This window comes from Talpa europaea (genome assembly GCF_964194135.1).
Source record: "Talpa europaea genome assembly, chromosome: X".
NCBI classification, from domain to species: domain Eukaryota; kingdom Metazoa; phylum Chordata; class Mammalia; order Eulipotyphla; family Talpidae; genus Talpa; species Talpa europaea.
The window spans coordinates 82,369,560-82,390,287 of NC_140081.1; the positions used below are offsets into that span (position 1 = coordinate 82,369,560).

The 20,728-nt window shown below is 39.3% G+C and overlaps 1 pseudogene across 1 annotated transcript; it reads right to left on the bottom strand.

Annotated features, from left to right (window-relative positions):
* Window positions 1-3,133: 3,133 nt before the first annotated feature.
* Window positions 3,134-4,056, bottom strand: LOC311187694 (olfactory receptor 5J3-like; annotated as a pseudogene). Its single transcript has one exon. The product of its transcript is annotated as an olfactory receptor 5J3-like (transcript).
* Window positions 4,057-20,728: the final 16,672 nt, after the last annotated feature.

A 20,728-nucleotide genomic window follows, 5' to 3' on the forward strand; every position in this document is an offset into this window, starting at 1 on the left:
GATTTTCTACCTCTCCTTCACTGCACAATAGTATATAGCATTGCCTGGTGGACAAAATGGAAGGAATAAGGGAAAAAGTTTGCTGTGAGTAAATTTCAACTCTGTTAATGTTTTTTTGAGCCTTTGCCAGGCACCAGGCCCTATGCTAGACCAAGGGCAGGAGGTAAAAACAATCAAATATGGCTCCACCCCTCAAAGGATTTCAGTGTAGATGAGCAAGACGGAAATTCAGAAAAACACAACGTATTTTGTTACATGGACACATATAATGCTATAGTAGAGGTGCAAAGTACAGGGTGCTAACACTTCTATATGAGATATCAAGAAAAGCTACCTGGAAAAGAAGATGGGCTTTAAAAAATGAATACACTTTGGACAAACAGGACAAGGAGAATTCCACATGCCAAACTTAGGAGTTTGAAATTCATCTTTTATTTAAATAAAATAACTCCGTTTATAATTTTTAAAGAATATGATATGATCCTATTTAATACCATTAGTTTACAATTGGCAAATTTAGGCAGACAGACAGTAGATTAGTGGTTGTTAGGGACCTAGGGGAAAAGGTTACAAGAATAAGGTTTCTTTGGGAGCAATAAAAATATCCAAAATTGATTTTGGTGATGGCTGCGGAGTTGTGTGGACATATTAAAAACCATTGAATTGTATACTTTATTATTTTTAGAAATCTATTTTATGAGGGAAAGTTTTTTTTTTTTTACCCTGGAGGATAATGTTTATTTGCAGCACAGAATAGAGAACAATGATTTGTCCAGGTGAGCTGAATAGAAATCTCCAGAACTCTAGTTCTTCTTTATAGATATTTATTTTGTTTACTTTTTTGAGGTAGCATTGGTTTACAGCACTGCATATGATTCAGGGGAACAGGCTCTCACCTCAGAGGAGCATGTCTGTACTCCACCCATTGCAGGGCACCCACATTCCTTTATTGTATACCATTGGGCTCCCTTCCCCACTTGGTTTCCACCCCCCACCCCTCTAGTGGCCTCAATCCTGCTGTCATTTCTAGACTTTGTTTTAGTGTAGTTCTGTCAGTTGCTTTGTTTTGTTTCTCTATATTCCACACATGAGTGAAATCACCCAGCATTTCATTCTCCCTGTGGCTTATCTCATCTCGTATAATCTGCTGTGTGGAATTTATCATATAGGCAAAGGGAGACATGGGCAAGTTTTAAGCAATGTTGAGGGTAGGAGAAAGCTGATGTGATCACCAAGGTTGTTTATGTGAAAAGTTGATTTAATAGGATGCAGGGTAGATAGAGTGAGAAGAAATATAATCCTATTTGGCTAATCCAAGCCAGAAAGGAGTGTGCCGTGATCTGGGAAAGTGGCAGTGGCCATGAAGAGAAAAAAATAAAACTATTTAAGAGGCAAGTGTGAGGGATATTGACAGGATTTGGTGACTGATTGAAGGTGGGGGGTTGAGAGGGAGGGAAACGTCAAGGGCTGACATCTGGGTTTGGCGTTTAAGGAATGTGCTGGTGCCCTTCACTTATAGGCCAAGCGAGGAGATGGGGTAGGTGTGGGAAAGTTCCTTTTTTGAATGTTAAACTTGAAGTGCCTGAGGAACTTTCCAGTAAAGATTCTACCTAGCAGTTGGATATAAGAATCTGGAGTTCTAAACCAATTGATTTTCACATCACTACCAAGTAAACCACACTCCCCCACCATGAAGGCTTAAGAATCCCTGGCAGATAGCTTGTCAGTTACTAGGAAATAAGGAAGAAGTGAAACTATTCTTCAGTCCTAAAGATTATGTCTGATCTGGATATAAACACTACTTTCTGTTTTTCCTTGCAGCCTGAGCCCACTTGATTATTCTTCCTTAATTAGCTGTCTGATTTTGGTCATTTTCTCTTTGCTGGAGCTTACTTTCTTCATCTATAAAAGTTAGATATTTAAGTTTTACATACTTCAGCTATAAGATCATATGTTTTAAGGTATAGGTAGCCTGTTGTTCAATATAGCTAGATAAGATGGCAATATTCGTGAATTTCATGCGTCTTCACAGTTCTGGGGACTAGCCTACGACCAAAAAAATTGAGTTTCTACTTATACCTATGTTGCCTGTTGGCACAGGTCCAATCTGAATTTGCATTCAAAAAAATCATAGGGGCCTCCCTGGTGGCGCAGGCGGTTGAGCACCGCCCTGTGAAGCTGTCTGCTGCCTCCGCAGCGCAGGTTCAAAACCAGCCCGCCGGCGAGAATCCCACATGGCGCAGCAGACCTCTCCTGTCTCCCCTGCTGCTCCCCTCAGCAGTGCATTTCCTCAGTCTGCTTGTTCTGTTCCCTACTCTGTCTCTGGTGAATCCTCTCACCCTCCTGCGCCTCTGGCCTGTACCCTGGTTCTTATATAAACAAAATAAATCTTTAAAAATAATCATAGTGCAGTTCAGCCCTGGAGCTCTTAGTTAACACTGATCCATTGTCCCATACAAAGGCATCTTCATGTCCTACTCAAATTAGTGAACCCAATCTCTTGTTTGACTAAGGATCATTCTCTTTAAGATTTATTCTTAGAGGTCTCAATAGTTGCACATGTCAGTTCATATATAGGCTCATATTTTACATCCTCACAGTGGCAGTGATGGTACAATCCTTGGAAAACACACATCTAGAAGTTTTCTGAATCCTTATGAAAGATATAGAGTAAATGTAATTCAGCCCAAGGGACACCAAGTAAATCCTTGATATAAGTACATGAGTGGTGAAGCAAAGATATTGGCATGCCAGTTGCCATCCATGTTCTCTTCTATATCTTATAGTTAAATTACATTGTTTTCTAACCTTGTTATCTTGGAATTATTTAAACTAATTACGAGTGGTATACCAGTTCACAACTCAGATTGACATAGTCACACCCACATACATATTTCCCGTTCTTAAAATATTTCTTATCAAACAGTTGCTTCAGAAAATACACATTATTTTATCCATATAATTTCCTTCTACTGGGCTGCTGTTTATCTAAATAACTACTTCCAAGAACTTATAGCAATTCAATTGTTCTTAACAAGGCTTCATTCATTCGCAAGCGAGGAAAACACTGCAAATAGAATGGCTAGCAAATCTTCATGGAACATATTTCATTCTTGGGACACAAAAAGGAAGATTAGAATCTCTGCCTCAATATTTTCCATAGAGCAACTTTCACTTCCTGGTTTCTCAAACTGTAAATGAGAGGATTTAACATGGGGATAACCATCGTGTAAAACACTGAAACCATCTGATTTCCTGCCTGGGAGCCGTGTTGCGAGGGCTGTAAGTGAGTGTACATGGTCGTTCCATAATACAGACCAATAGCAATCAGATGGGAAGCACAGGTAGAGAAAGCTTTCTGTTTGCCAGAAGCTGAGGGAATTCCCAGAATAGTCATGAGGACATATATGTAGGAGACACGGATCACCACAATGGAGGTGACCAGGGTGAATCCCCCACGGCCAACAACCAAGACCTGAGTAACCCAGGGATCTGAGCATGCCAGCGCCAACAGTGGGGGGATGTCACAGAAGAAGTGGGAATGGAAACGCGGTTAGCAGAATGACAGTTGTGTCATAGAAGTTGTCACAGAAACCATGTTAATTCACCCGCCAAGCTAAGATCCTGCTACCAAGAGGAGACAGTGGCCTTTAGACATTTTGATGCGGTAGAGCAGTGGGTGAAAGATGGCAGTATAGCAGTCACAGGCCATGGAAGCCAAAAGGTTGCATTCAGTAGAGGCAAAGATTATGAACAAAGCCATCTGAGCCATACCTCCAAGGAAAGAAACAGCCTGCAACTTAGACAACAAATCTGCTAAAGTTTTTGGGTTGTGATGGAAGAAAAGCAGACATCAAGAAAGGACGGATTAGAGAGGAAAAGGTACATGGGCGTATGGAGGCGGGGACTTACTCCGATCAGGACCACCAGGCTTAGATTCCCCAACACAGTGACAATATAAATAACAAGGAAGACTCCAAATAGCAGCACCCCAAGCTGAGGGTTATCTGTCATGCCAAGAATGATGAAGTCAGTCACTGTAGTTGAATTCTCCATTGACACAAGCTGGGTATTATTCTTGACTAGTTAAGAACTCTTTAGAGATGCTTTAAGTGAAGAAATAATAGAAAACTGGATGAGGCGGCACAAAGTCCTTCCGAAAGCACATAAATCCACACTCACCAGCCCTTCCCCTCATCTATATCTCACTTTAAATGTCCTTCCAAATACTATCACCATTTTCTAAGTATAACATTGAGACAGTGAAGATGGGAGTTAAAAGCAGAAGGGAAAGGGGAATTAAAGAAAATTCAGAAAGTAAAAGGAACACAGATAAGGAAGAGAGTAAAAGCTGAGGATGCAAAAGCCACTTAGTATTTTTTGGAGGAAGGCAGAGTGAGAGAAAGAAAATGGGTGTACTCAAGATGTTCTTCGCTGAAACAGGATCACAGACTCCTAGAAAATGTGCGGGTATGAAATTGCAATAAGCCCAAGAAATTATTGTAGATAAGGTAACACTAGGAAATAGATGCTAACTGACTGATCCTCATAGACACCCCCCACACACACACACACAGTATTCGTGGCATTGTTTCTGAAAAAGTGGAAGCCACCATACTTACTGTCCTGCGTGGTCAGTAGAGGGTTTTCTGGGATCTTGAGCATGTCTTTACTCGTAGATTGCTGCAGAATGAGAAAGCTCCTAAATAGCCATCATAATCTGGACTCAAGTACAGAGGTATCATTTGAATCCTGTGAAAGAAGAACCAAAGAATTCATGCAACTCTTAACTGATCGTCACCTGACGGATTCCTTCCACAGGCTTGCAGCAAAGGTAATCAATACAGCTGTGCGCAACTAACTGTGACTCCACAAACACTGCTTGATCAGACCTGTCTGAGCAGAGGACCAGGTCACCAATTAGTTGGGATCAGGTGGCACTGAGTCTAAGTGCATGGACTCTGCCCCCTCTCTCTGCCCTCTCTGCCCTAATGCTAATGTATTTCCTCACATGAAAGCCAGGACTCACCTTGGTGAAGCACCAGAGAAGAGAAAGGGTGAGTCCATGAAGACCCATCTCGCTTTATAGAATCTAAACTAACTCGGAGCCCCTATGGTTTACTGGGCAGCCATTAATAAAGGGATTCCTGGATTAAGTGGGAGAGAAGACCTCAGAGAGCTCTCCCGAACTTGGTTAAAAAGAAAGCTGTATGGGCCTCCCCGGTGGCACAGCGGTTGAGCGCTGGGTTGCCAAGCTGCCCGCAGCCTCTGCAGTGCCGGTTCGATCCCCGGCTGCTCCGAGGCCACTGGAGGAGGGTCCCACATGGCGTGCAGACCTCTCCTGCCGCCCGCTGCTCCCATCAGCAGTGTACTTCGGTCCTTCTGCCTGCTCTGCTCCCCGCTCTGGCTCTGGTGAATTCTCTCACCCTCCCGTGCTTCTGACTGTACCCAGTGCTTGTATAAATAAATAAAAATAAATCTTAAAAAAAAAGAATTTAAAAATAAAAAAAAATAAATAAAAAATAAAAAATAATTAAAAAAAAGAAAGCTGTATGTGTTTCCATTCACCAGAAAACACACGTTCTTTATTTAGTGTAGTAGTTTAAGATGGATGATTTTGGAGTCATATAGACCTATTTGAATCTTGGCTTAAGAGATCACTGGACCTGTAATTTATAACAACCTATCTAGGATTTAGTTTACTAATCTGTAAAAGGAGAACACAGATAGGATCTATGTCATGGGGCCATCGTGAAGATTAAATGAAATGTTGAAGATGAAGTATTTGGTACATATTAGGTGCTCACTGAATTCTACTCTCAGCATGATCACTCCCACTTATGTGCTGACTACCTTTTTCCCTATTTCACCAAATGGAAGCAGAAGTATTGTGTGTGCACAGCTATTATCATTTATCATTCAGGCCATTCAGAAGTGAAGCTTAGAGAGACTGGTTGAAGTCCAAACTTCTCTCTCTAATCATCACACACAAAAATACACATGCACACACACAGGCACACTCAGAAAGTCTGGCTAGCAGGTGAGAGGAGGGCATTTTGCCCGTGGTAGCTGTTCACTCCTGATCACTCTACCCACACTGTTGGGATTAGTTGCTCTGCTGCTGAGTACAGCAGCCCGCTTCAGGAACATTCAGCACCTTACACCTCCAAATGGGGAGATTGGAGGAGAAAGTACTGGACTGAATGAATGGAAAAATACACTGCTTTCCGAGACAAAAGACATGAGTTCTAGTTCTGGCACTAAATTGTATTTTCTTTCAGTGGAAAAGTCATTAACCTCTTTGCGGCCTCTATTTTCTCATCTCCAAAATGGAAAAAAATACCTGCTATGCCTCTCTTTTAGGGTTGGCAGGAGGATCAAATAAGATAATGAATGTGAAAGCACTTTGTAAACTCTGAAGGGTGATACAATACACATGGAACGGATCCCTATTATTATTCCATCATGGAAGGTGCGAGAAGGAGGAGAACTATGTCAATATGATCATTTTCTGCTGCCTGCTCCAGCTCCTGCTTACAGAGCTGCACTCTCTGCCCTCCCACTCACCCCCTACACACCCATCATCTGCTCCTCCTCTCTAATGTGAGAGCTTCAACCTGTGAAGGTTTAAACAAACAGCTCTCCGCTGTTCACATATCTTGAATCATAAAAAAGACAGGTTCTTGATATTAGTTTCACGTCCTGGTATTATTTTTTAAATTTCCCATTTTAAGATAACTGTGTTCTTTGACATCAGTATGCATCGTAGGCATTAAATAAATATTAGTTGAATGAATAAGTGACTCTCTATTAATCTTTAGAACATGCTAAGATTTTTTTCCTTTAAAATAAGATTGAATTGCTTTTGCTTCCCAAAGGAAATAGACATGCAAAACTAAGACTTTATTAAGGAAATGATTTGATATGCCCCATCCACACATGCCACTGCATTTACTGGTGTCAATATAGCAGTCGAATGAATATATTATTAACTTGGCAAACATGTCTTGGATATGTATGTATTAAAAATAAATAGACACTTCTCCTATTTGTTGAAGAAGTAACCTTTCATGTTTTAAAAAACTGCATTCATGCTTTTGAATCCAGGCATGTAAATTTATAGTGCTTGTTCTTAAAGAATTTTTTTGATTACTCCTTTCAGTTCTTCAGTCATAGTTCACTTGAGAAACTTTCAAAAACTGCATAGTATTTTTTATTGAAATAATACTGGTTTATAACATCATTTAGGTTTCAAGGCTATGGCCTTATATAGCAACATCTGTATGTACTACATTATGCTTATCTTTAGAATTTAAATACAAATTAATTTATTTAGTTATCCAATAAAATTTCTTGACTGTCTAGTAAACAAAGTCTCCCAAAAGAGCATATGTTCCAACCCACTCATTTCCAAATGAAGAAACACAATCTCAGAGAAATTAAGTGACTAAGTTCTCACAGCGAATTAGTGGCAGATCTGGTTTTAGAACTCAGCTCTACTGCCCTAATTCTGTGACCTTTCCACATCCCTATCTTGCTTTTCCCTTAATTTGTTTTCTAAAGTTATTCTGGATGGGACTTTCACCTTTGGTACATTCATTTTTCCAATAACAGATGAAATGTCATTCTCTGTCACTCTATTTGAGCTGTAGGATCTTGAGTAAATAGCTTATTCTTTCTGGGTCTTAGTTTCTTCATCAATAAAATGAAGCAGCTAAACTAGGTGGTCTTGGAGGCTCTTTCCACATTGGAGCTGTAATTTCCCATGACTCTCTGAGGCAAACTGTAAACAGATCATTGGTCATTCTCAATATCTGATGGAGGCAACCCAAAAGAGCAAATTTCTGTAGTTCTATGAGCCTACGCTATACAAACCACTCCACCCTCCTCTGCTCTTTTATCCCTCACAGTGTCAGAAATGTCATATCAGTGTTCAGTTTGCGTACAAGGCACTGAGGACCACTGACACAAGAGCAGGTGAGGGAGAGTTGCCAGGCTTCCCAACTTAAGGCAAACGAGCTTAGTCAGAGATGTGGTCCAAGCTTTCAGGTTACTCCAAATCATGGCATGATGATCTTGGGAAAGTTACTCAACCTCTCTGTCACCAATTCCCTTATCTACAATGGCAATAATATTACCTAACTTTTAAATGACTGTTTTGAAGATTAAATAAGAAACATATATAAAGTGCTTAACAGATATTTGGGTGCTTAATAAATGTGACTTTTTCTTCTCCTTAAAAGTCATTTTTTATGGTTTTTTATATATATATACTGTATATATACCGAATAAGTAAATCTATATATACATATATAGACAGAAACTAGAGATAAGTTGTTAGTGGGTATGCTGGCTTTTTTTTTCTTGGTGAGGTATCTAATCTAAGTAAAAGTTATGATTTACTCTTTTAATATGGCTAAAACTTTTGGTACTTATGTTGCCAACAATCTTATTCCTTTAGCTCAATGTCTGTGATGATTTGATATTCTTATATTGTTATAAGTTTATCATTCTTTCATTTTTGGGGTCAATGTAAATATTCTCAAATTGGTTATGGTGAAGGTTGCACAATCCTGGGTATATTAAAAAACGTGACTGATGTGGTGTGTGAATTATATCTCAATGAACTATTACCAAACAAAAGTAATTCTGATGAATACTGGAGGGAAAGGCCCATTATAGATTGTTCATCCTTGGCTGCATCTAAATCATTCTCTGACCTACAGAGAGTCCTGGTGAGATAATCAATTTAGAAGTACTTTGAAAAATTTAACAATGACAAAATAAATGTATTCAAGGGAAATGATAAAGTCATAATTGGAGAAGTAAAAAAAAAAGACATGAATAAATGGAAAGAGACACCTTGCTCCCAACTGGCAAGGCTAAAATATTAGAAAGACAAGACTGTTTAAGTTAATGTATAGATTTAATGTGATATTAATTTAAAAATCTACGAGATATTTTACAGACCATGACAAATTTATAGTGAAATTCACCTGCAAGAGTAAGAAGACAAAAATGTCAAAAGATATTATTTTAAGTAATGGTGGTAGACAGCCTCTCAGATTTTAAACCTTGTTAGACGGCCATACATATAAAGAAGACCATTTGACATTAAGTTAAATACAAAGATGAATCGATGAAACAGCATGTTTTAGAGAAAGAGAGCCAAACATAAAAAAACTTCAGTGACAGAAAAATTCTCCCTCTCCATACACAAACACACACACACACACCACACCAGCACAAACAAATTTTATTGGGAAAACTGTGTCTATAGGAAGAGGGGTGAATTTGGATATGTACCATGCATCATATGCTTCAATAAATTCTAGATGACAAACATGTTAAATATAAAAATACAAACTTGGAAACTAGAAAAAACAAAACAGCATTGTTTATTTAGCTATTCTAGCCATTGAAAAAAATAGAAAAGTCATCAAAGTCAGGATGACATGTTCAAATATATGACTAAAAAGCTTTTGCACACTGCACTATAATAAAATGAAGAGGAAAGAGGAGACAATCTGATGGCAGAGTATATACAATTGAGCAGAACATTGAAAACAAATGAGTGAGAACATATAAAGAATGGGACATTTGAGATCAATATATGAAGTTCATTTATAAGTGGTCAAAGAAAATGGACACCATGCACAGTAGGGAACACATTGAGTATATAATCACATGACAAAACATGTCGCCTCATCATACTACAAAGTAAAACAGTTCCCCCGTTTTATATATTATCTATATAATAAAGAGCACTTTCTGAAATAGATCACCATGTGAATTGTTGGTGACAATTTCTGGAATATACTATGACAGTGTATAACTGCTCTTTCCCAAGTAATTCTATAGGCAGGATATACCTCCAAGAACAAAATCACAAATAAGTAAATAAAAATAATTTATGCACAATATTCAGTATGTAGTTGTTTAAATATACATCTACTGTATATGTACATGTGTAAATCACCATGTTATAGGCTTAGGGGATTGAATTATGTGTAAGACTGACTCAATCTATGTCCTCAAGAAATCTAGAATATAAAGAGCAAAGAACTGACTTCATTTCCGTTGGGTATGGAGTGGGGTGGATGTAGGGAGAAGAAAGGTATCATGGAGAAGATAGCATTGAACATGGACCTTGAAAGGTGAGTGCAGGTTGATGCAAGATGAAGTGGTTAAAGGATATTGCATGGAAGATTCCAAATGCTCAGTAACTGGGGGATGGCTAGGCACACTACTGGATTTTTAACAGGCTGGATAGTTGTGTAATCACTAGAAACAATGAGACTCTGTGAAATAATTTCAAGTCACATAAAACCATGAAGTTACCTGGAAAAGGTCAGACAGGCACTCAGAGTGCTAGAGAGTTATAATGTTTGATTCTAAAAAGTTGCTAAATTCCATAATTTTGAAAAGTCAACAACACTATATAAAAATGAGTACTAAGGCAAACCAACAGATATTTACTCTGATCCTTCTTTGGCATTAAACTCTCAGGGTCAAAAGACCTAACCATGGGTTCCCGCAGTGTCTTCAAGAAAGTATGAGAGGTGGCTATTTGGAGTTACTGCAGGGGGCAGGATTCTCTGCTGCTTCCAATTTCACATCTGTGAACACAAATCATATGCGTGATGTGCTGCTCCTCCCTCTCCCCCTTACTTTCTCCCTCATATCCTAGCCCAGTAAATCCACATCTATTTCAAAAAAGCAATTGCAATGCCTAGACTCCAAAATCCCTGAGTAATGGGACAGGAGTTAGGAGGACTCGGAACATCTGTCTTGTTTTACTAAGTCTACTGACAAGGAAAAAGAAAAGCACCCGGGATTGGGAACCTTAGTTTATGTAAGCTTGGAATTCATCAGCTCTGATTTCTGCCTGCTACATTCTTACCCAAATTTATCGTGTGTTCCCTCTACAGACATAAAATAGAAATGTGAAAAGCAATTTAGAGTTCCTCAAAGAAAAACTTGTCTCTTTGCCTAAAGTTTTTCAAGTTCTAGCCTCCAGGTAGACATATCAAAATCAATCAGTTTTTACAGAATGACCAAAACAGTCGCTCTTGGTGAAAGGGCCCACCCCATTTTGGTTCCCTTTACTCCAAAAGGGATTTCAACAAAAGGCACAAGGTTGTTTAACTCACCTAGATGCCTTGTTATTTTTATCAAGGACTCCTTCAGCTTCCACCCATCTCCCCCAGTTGTTTCTTCTGGAAGGACCGTGGCTTTTAGAGTCTTTGATTCCTATCCATATAAATAGCCACTCATGGGTCAGCTGTATGGTATGCAGCACAAGCGATATAAGTCATATAATACAAAATCATTCTCCCCTGAGGGAATCTGAGGTTAATTGAAAGGCTACTGTATAAATAAGCTCTCTTTCCTTAATCATATCTTATGGTTCTGCAAATGTTTAAAAAAAAAACCCCAAACCTCATGCCACTATTTTTTTTCACCCAGATCCCACTCAAATCTAATAATACACTTTTATTGTCCTAACACCCCTGTGAGATTAGTGAGCCTGTGATGGTGCAGAATTACACATCTGGGCTGATTAGGCTTGGGCCCTATCTTCAAGCCCCCAATTAGAAAGAGCAATGAGCACATTGTCTGAAGAGATAGACTCTGGCCTCAACTGTGCCACTGACAAGCTGCCCAATCTTTGGTTAATAGCGCCACACTTTTGATCCGTATTCTCCTTATCTGTAAAACAAGAGATTGGATTGAAATATTTACAGTTTTCTCCACTTCCGTGATTCATTGACTTTAAGTGCAGAGACATGTTTCAGAGGCACCCCACCAGGTACGAAAGGTATTAGAGTGGCCCCCTGTAACCCCAGGTTTCAGTTTCTATGTTTATAATTAGTTATCCACCATCAACTGCAGTTCAAAAATAAAAATAATTCAATATTATTTATATATTATATATAAAATATATATATGGGGGACACATTCACATAACTTTGAGTATAACATACTATTAATAATTGTTCTTTTTATGAGTTATTATTAATTGATAAAGTGTGATAAACTTTATCAAATTTTTGTGTGTATATAAGAAAAAGCATAATACATATAGGTTTGGTATGATTTATGGAGTAAGGTATCCACTGGGGGTCCTGAAACATGTCACTTGAAAATCATGGGAGATTGCTATATCATAAAGTAGAAATGGATTGGCTTTGCAGTAAAACAACTTTGTGTCTGAATTTTGAATTACCACTAGCTAGCAATGTTACGTTGGCCACATGGCCTTCTCTGGGCCTCAACTTTGTTGTGTATAAAAAGGAGAGAATGCTATTAACCTCATGTAGCTATTGTGATGAGTCTTAGGTTTCTCACTAGATGGACAGTGGCATTCTTCACTCAGACAAAATGGAAAGGGACTAGACCAGATATGGGGAGACAGCATTGACATTAATTTGCCCTGTCCAAAATATTTTTTTAAAGATTTATTTTTATTTATTTATTTTATTTATTTATACAAGCACTGGGTACAGTCGAAGCACGGGAGGGTGAGAGAATTCACCAGAGCCAGAGCGGGGAGCAGAGCAGGCAGAAGGACCGAAGTACACTGCTGAGGGGAGCAGCGGGCGGCAGGAGAGGTCTGCGCGCCATGTGGGACCCTCTTCTGGTGGCCGGGGAGCAGCCGGGGATCAAACCGGTGCTGCAGAGGCTGCGGGCAGCTTAGCAACCCAGCGCTCAACCGCTGCGCCACCGGGGAGGCCCATGTCCAAAATATTTTTAATATATAAATTTAGTCTCTTCATTGTTTTTTATTGAGGTAATATTGGTTTACAAAACTGTATATGATTTAGAGGTATAGGATTACACAGTTCAGTTGTATGTTACCACACCATACCCACCAGCAAATCTTCAATAGTCCTCCACCATAACTATTGTGCCTGTTTGTGTCAGAATTTAGAAAAAGTAATTTAGTTAGAATTAGTTAGATTTTAGCGTTTTATTTTGTCCTTCTTACATAGAATTAAATGAACAATAGAATGAAAGTAATATTTTTACCTCACATCACAAAATTTTACCTCACACCACAGCAGTATAGTCTAGTCTGGAGAGTATCAATTGGGTAAATAAAATACACTGACCTCAGCATCAGGTGACCTGGATTTAGTGCCATCATTTTGTTACTCAATCTTCCCATCTTAATCCACTCAGTGGTTTATATTACGTCTAAAATTAAAATCAAACTCTTCCCTGTATTCTGCCCCCTCTTCCACATGCACACAATTGGCCCCTGAATATCTTTTGACATATCATCTATCTCTCTCATTACTTCTAGCCACACCATAATGACATATTTCCAACTCAGGACTTTATTATTCATCACTGTATCTCAGTATCTAAAACAGAACCTTGCATATCATTTGGAGCTAATTGAGTATTGATTGGATTAATTTGTTAAAGAATTAACCACAAAGAGATCATAGTCCTTAACACATGACAGAATAAAGTTGCAGATACACATGCTGACATAGTGGCCATGTATTGTAGAATCTAAAATGTAGCCCATGGCTGGGGAAAAAAAGGATAAACAGATACACACTGCCAGCCCTGACATGCCAACCATGTCCTGCCCTACCAGCCATGTCCTGCCCCTGTCCACTACTGGTGAATGACTGACCCCACACTTGGATGGAACAGCTTCGTTGTTGGATACAACCATGCCACCCCAGACCCCCAAAAGCCCCAGCCATTGTGTCCATTACCCAGGAAGCTCCAGTCATTGTGCCCACTACCTGGTGAATGCCCACAACAATGTGTGGGGAGACCCATATTCAGGACAAGCCCCAAGTATAGCAGCACAAACTCAAAAGCAAATAATGGGGAAAAAGAAAAACACAAATGGCCAATTACATCGTCAGGGGAACAATACACCACAGACAGAGAACAAATCTCCAGAATCCAACCACGAAGAAATGGAACAACTTTTTTTCATATCAGATGCAAAATTTAAAATTGCCATGATAAGGAAATTCAAAGAAAATTTGAATTGTCAAGGCTGGCAGTGTGGATCTGTTTATCATTTTTTTCTCAGCCATGGGCTACTTTTTAGATTCTATAATATATGGCCACTATGTCAGCATGTGTATCGGCAACTTTATTCTGTCATGTGTTAAGGGCTACGTACTCTTTGTGGTTAATTCTTTAATAAATTACAGAGAAAACACAGAATAAATACAGAGAAAACACAGAAAAAAATCAGAGATAAAAAAAAGAAAATAAGCAACAAGCAGAACATTGAAATTGAATCTTTAAATAATAAAATAATGTAAATGTGGGAAGTAAAAAAGAGCAATAGAGAACATGGAAAAATTCTGGAGAAAACCACAGAAGTAGAATAGTCCAAATGGAAGTTTGAATCAGTGACCTCAGAGGCAAAGAGAAAAATAATCAAGAGAGAAAAAGAAAGAGAAGAATGAAGGCTAGCAAAACCAACCTGAAGAATTACTTTAAGAACTATCTGGCTCTGGGCCTCTCTGGTGGCGCAAGGGGTAAAGCACTGCACTATGAAGCAATCCAAAGCCTCTGCAGCACGAGTTCGATCCCCTGCTAGGAAGCTACCCACATAGCACAGCAGACCTCTCTTGGCTCGCCCACTGCTCCCCTCAGCAATGCATTTCAGTAGATCTGCCTGCTCTGTTCCCTACTCTGTCTCTGGTGAATCCTCTCACCCCCACACACGACACTTCTGGCCTGCACCCCAGCTCTTGTATGCATAAATAAATAAATCTTTTTTAAAAAAGAACTATCTGGCTCCACGAGGAAAGGAAATATAAGAATCAGGTATCCCGGTAGGGGGAGAGAGAACAAAAATGAAACAATACTAAAGAAACAATGTAAGAAAACTTCCAAAACTTGAAAAGGAAACTAAGCATATAAATATAGGGAGGTAAAAGAATACCAAGCTACGGAAATAAGAACAAGAAGTGTAGTAGAGAAACTTCCAAGACACCAAGACAAAAAAAAGAATAATGAAGCTGTCAGTGGGAAGAAGCAGATAACCTATAAAGGAATTCCTATCAGGCTAACATTGAACCTTTGCAAAGAAACACTATAGGCAAGAAGAGAATGGAGTGACATATTCAAAATACTCCAGAAAAAAAAAAAACTGACAGCAAAGAATACTCTATCCAGACAAACAGAATCTTAAGGAGTGTGCAACCACTAGACCCACCCCCCTTCAAGAAATAGTAAAGAAACTAGTATCTAAATCACAAAGAACTGAGCAAGGAAGTAAAAAAATACTGCAAAATTTTGGACAAAATGATAGTAACAGGCATTCACATATCAATAATCACTCTAAAAAATGGATGTAACTCATCAATCAAAAAGATAGAGTATCTAGTTGGATTAAGAAGCTGAATCCAAAATTCTGCTGCCCCCAGGAAATGCATGCAACTTCCAAAAATAAGCAGACTGAAATGAAAGGGTTTGAAAACAATTCTACAAGTGAATAGGACAGAAAGGAAGGCAGAGACATCTATACTTGTATCAGATAAAATAGACTTTCAGTCAAAAATGGTATCTCAGGCCTCTGTGGTGGCCCAGGCGTTTGAGTACAGCACTGGGAGTAATCCCGGCCAGCTGGGGAGCTACCCACATGGCGTGGCGGACCTCTCCTGTCTTGCCCGCTGCTCCCCTCAGCAGTGCATTTCAGTCAGTCTGCCTGTTCTGTTCCCCACTCTGTCTCTGGTGAATCCTCTCACCCTCCCTCACATCTGGCCTGTACCCCAGGTCTTGTATAAATAAATAAATCTTTAAAAAAAAAAAAAACACTATCTCGAGACAGAGTTGGAAACTACTCAATGATAATGATTAAAGGAACAATATATCAGGAATACATAACACGCCTCAATATATATGTATTTGGAGAATTCAACACCCCATTCTCAATAATGGACAGATCAACAGAAAATAGGGACACGATGTTCTAAACAAAAAACTAGGTCACGTGGGTCTAGTAGACATGTATAGTGCACTGCATCCCATAAAAAAGGCGAAGACACATTTTTCTCAAGTGCTCATGGGTCTTCTCCAGGATTGACCACATACGGGGTCACAAGACAAACATCAACAAACCCCCACCTCATGTTGGTTCTGAGGAAATTCAACAGATATTTAAGGGCTGCTAATATCCTGGGTCACTGTGAGTCTTATTTTATACTTCACTGTTCAATTCCATCTTGATGGACGCTCTCTCCAAGTAACTGAAAATAAGGAAGATCTTCCTTCTCTACCAACCTCGAACCTCATTAGGGAAAATGTACACTGTGTTCTTATTCCCTGGCACTTCAGGTGGCAAATTTCGTCCTTTCCCAGGCCAATTAGAAGATTGCAAGTAACTCGTTCCCCTGCCAGCTGTCCTCAAGGACAATGTGCTCCCTAAAGCCACGTGACAGTAGATATTACCTAACATAGACCAATAATTCCACAGCACAGTAGAAAGATCAAGACCACTACTGAGATTGAAGCATCGATTAGAAGGTCCCCATCTCTTGATTATGAGGCAATCATGGGTGTATGAACTGCCATCTTCCCAAAACTTGGATTCTCCAGGAACTTTTTATCATAAAAATCCACCTAAGTGATGACTCACTACTCCATTTTACCATCTTTGTTTGGCCTTGTTCAGTTGTTGCTTTGAAAACATTAATTTGTGCTGCAGAGTTGTGTGCAAGTGTGGGCTTTCCCTACATCATGTGTTCCATGTAGCTGCTTCTGAGTATGGTCTTGATGACCTGTACATCATGTACTCTAAACTTCACTTTCCTGCATTTTTTTCACTAACACAAGAACCTGGTGTTGTGGGGAAGCATAAGGACTAAGGGTTGGCAAAAAGTGGCTCATTAACAAATACAGCATGCGGAATAGTAAAATGTGACACCATCTGTTATGATTCCCTGCAAAAATAGGAGCTAAGTGGTTTAACTTTGATACCTAAATATCTCCCTCCTGATCTCCTAATCTCCATCCATAGCCCCTTCACTGTCCTGGTGTCTCCTTTGTGAGGTTGCTAACAGAGCTGATAATTAAAGCGTGACTTAAGAATGAAAGGCTGTATACTTCCCAAAGAGCATCTCGATATGGAACTCTTCTAGTGAGGAATGGTAAATGAGAAATGCCTCGAAGTAGATGGAGCAGCGATGCTGTAAGAAATCCAACACCTGCTCCCCAACTTCTCCCAGTGTTTTCTGCTTTCTTTCATTTTTGCATTTGTTTCACTGTTAAGGATGTTGTGGGAAGGAAACCTGAGGTCCCCTTTCAAAGTGGATGAGAGCTAGAGTAGAGTAGGGAACTACGGGCTGCCCCTCTCACAGTAGTTCCTCTTCCTTATTTCTGAAGAAGAGTTTTAATACTGCCTCTTCCCATTCACAAAGCAATGGACCAAAGGATAGTCTGGTGGTCCACCCCAAAGAGGATGCAATGAGTGTATAAGTACATTGGTTCTCATTTAGTTGACACGCTGATACTGTTTCTAGTGTTTTTCAAAAACTTATATTAAGCGGGTTACTTCAGGCTATGCTTAATCCTCTCTTCCTCTTACTTCTGTTTCCCCATCGCACATGGGAGCCTACCTCTACTGCCACCTCCAGATGACCCCTCTTAGCGAACACACCCTTCTGTAATAAGGCCCCTACCCACACACACAACATAGATGAACCGATTAGGCAGAATGTAATTTTATTGTCACAAACTCTCCCTAAGCTGGAAATTGGGAAACTTCATGAATTATACATCAAAACACATACACAAAACCCACTGTGTTAGTTGAAAAGAAATTGTACTTTTTCTACCCACCTTCTAGTCATATACGATCATGTTTCCACCACAACGTGCATAAATGCACCCAATTAGAAATCATAGAACTGTCAAATGTCAGAGTGGGAAGGTAGCAGTGTAGAGATAATTTTGTCTAACTGCCTCATTTTACAGAGGATGAAACTAACACCCAAAGAGAGGATTTTCCAAGGGTCAATCAAGTAGTTGAGAACAGAAGTGAGATTAAAATGGCTGTTTATCACCACCTCTGTGGAAACAAACATATATTCAGCGAAGGGTTTGTGGGTATATGGATCCATCCTCCAAGTGAGGACGCATCAATCTTTTCAAAGCAAAAATGACCTCATTCATCATATCTGAATGTCCCTGCTCTTTTCTCTACTGCTTTGCTGCTGTTGTCAATTCCCAGGACGCTTCTCTTCCCTTGCCTCTGAACAGCCCCCACGAATGAGCAATTCCTAAATGCATTTGCTATGACGTTTGCAAAGGCAGCCACTCAGAGGAAAGGTCAGTGGCAGTGTACTCTGTTTCCAAATACACCCCTTAAAAAAGTCAGACATTACAATACAGAATACCAATTGCCTAAAGACTTATAAATCTCCTTTAGGATAACCCAGGGGTCCTAAAAAATGGCAAATGCAATGAAAGTTGTGATTGACCAAATTGAAAAAGGAACACAAATGGGTTATGAAGACACACCATTTTTCTGCTGATCAAGGAAATTGTCCTGACATGACTCCTCAAGGCTCAACTATTGCTCTAGTAACAGAAAGATTCAGGCAGACCCCATGTCTGCTCGCTGGTCACTAGAAGTAGGGAGGAAAGTCTCTAGGGAGCCCCCAAATAAAGAAGTAGTTCCACAAAGGAAAAAAGTAATTACCTGTAGCCTATTGCTTTGTACTTCTGGTGTTAGTCCTTCCCTGGTACTTGGCGTTCCTCTCTGAACTATGAATTTTCCACAACACAAAATCATATTTGCTATTTCTCAGATGCTGACAAACATCATTAATCAGATGGTGCACACAAAGACCTTCACAGTCACACCTAACCTGCATTGCTACTTTCCCTTCTCCCGCTCTCTCCTATGTTCCAGCCACACTGCACAACTCTAGGTTACTACAACATCCTGTACTTAGAGGTCTCTTACTTGTTCCCGTATAATTTTACAAATGGTGTGTCAAATAGCTAGAATGTCTACACTCCCCTATTCATTCTTCAAGACTCAGCAAAAATGTCATTTTCCCTTAAAAGTCTTCCATTTCCACTAGTGCCATTCCAAATTAGTTGCTCTATATGTAATTTTTTTTATTCTCTTAGAAATTCAACCAGTCACAAATTAATAAGCCAACTACTGGTGAGAGATTTTACTAAGCATTGGAAAGACAACAAAAGATTGCCATTATCCATGTCCTAATAGAGTTTATAGGTTAATAGGAAAGATGAGTGGTTGTAGTAAATATTTTTCATAGGACAAATGTAGGTGGCTATGGGATGTAGCTGCAAGTATCTGACAGAGTCTTGAAAAGTCAAAGAAGTCCTACCTAAAGAAGGGATGTTTAAATTGGAATCTGAAGTAAGAATGATGCCAATCAAATTTGTAGGCATTGTTTTCTAGACAGAGAATATAAACATACAAAAAAAATAATGTAACAGGAAGGAACTTGGGGTTTTCAACATGAACATTCAGAAGAAGGCCAGGTATTGTAGGTTGTATTAATAACTGCACCTTAAACTAAGAGGAATAGTAACTCTCTAAAAACTGTTACCCTGGAGACTGTTTTGCAGGGAACAAAAGTAGATGAAGAGACATGATGATGACTTGGAATAGAGTGATGGAGAGAAGAGGATACATTTGAGAGATACTTAAGGTGGAGAATCAATGGGACTTTAAAAATGAGAGAAATGGAAGGTGTCAAAGATGACAAAATTTTATTGCTTTATAGTTTATTGATGTAAGAAGTAATGGTTTCAAGCGGTGGGATAACTAGACAATGAGTTCAGTTTTGAAAATACTGCATTGGAAGAAATGATGAGATATATGAGTGAGTGAGGCAAACAAGTCAGGTGTATGTTTCTGGAGCTCAAAAGAGGGCTAATTTGAAGATAAGAAGCAGAATCATTCACATAAAAGATGGTAATTAAAGATATGAAAGTGAATAAATTTATTCTAGGGAGATAGTAGAGGCCAAAGAAAAGCTCTGTGACATCACAACAAATATTTAAAGGTTATATGAAGGAGCCACATTAAGAGATGGGTAAGAGTGGTCAGAGAGAGAGAGAGAGAGAGAGAGAGAGAGAGAGAGAGAGAGAGAGAGAGAGAAAACCAGGGCTGTGGGGGTTCTCAAAATCTAAGGAAAGAGATTACATCAAAAAAGAATGATCATCTGAGGTGAATGCTGTTGAGTTGCCAAGAAGGGTGGATTTAGCAACATGGGTGTCATTGTGACCTTATCGTGAGCTATTTTAGTGGAGTTGTGTGGGGCAGAAGACAGATTGGAGTGGGTTGAGGTGAAGAAACAGCTAGAAATGTAGATAATTCAAGAAATTTGCACTTAATGGTAGGAGTGAGATTGCTCAGTAACTGAGGGAGCTAAGGGACTCAGGGAGTGTTGGTTGTCTGCTTGAACATAGAAATGACTGTACATGTTTAAAAGTCAAAAGAAGAATCCAGTAGAGAAGGAATGGTTAAAGATAGAGGAAAGCAAAAATAGGAAGGGATCAAGAATCATAAGAGAAAGGACTGACTTTTAATAGAAGGAAGGATATCCCTCCACAGTAACATTAAGAAGATTATATTAAGTGAAATAAGTCAGAAGGTGAAAGATAGGTATCAGATGGTTTCACTCATCAGTGGAATACAAATATACAAAAAAAAAAATACACACTGACAACACAGGAGGAAGAAATCTGGGACTTA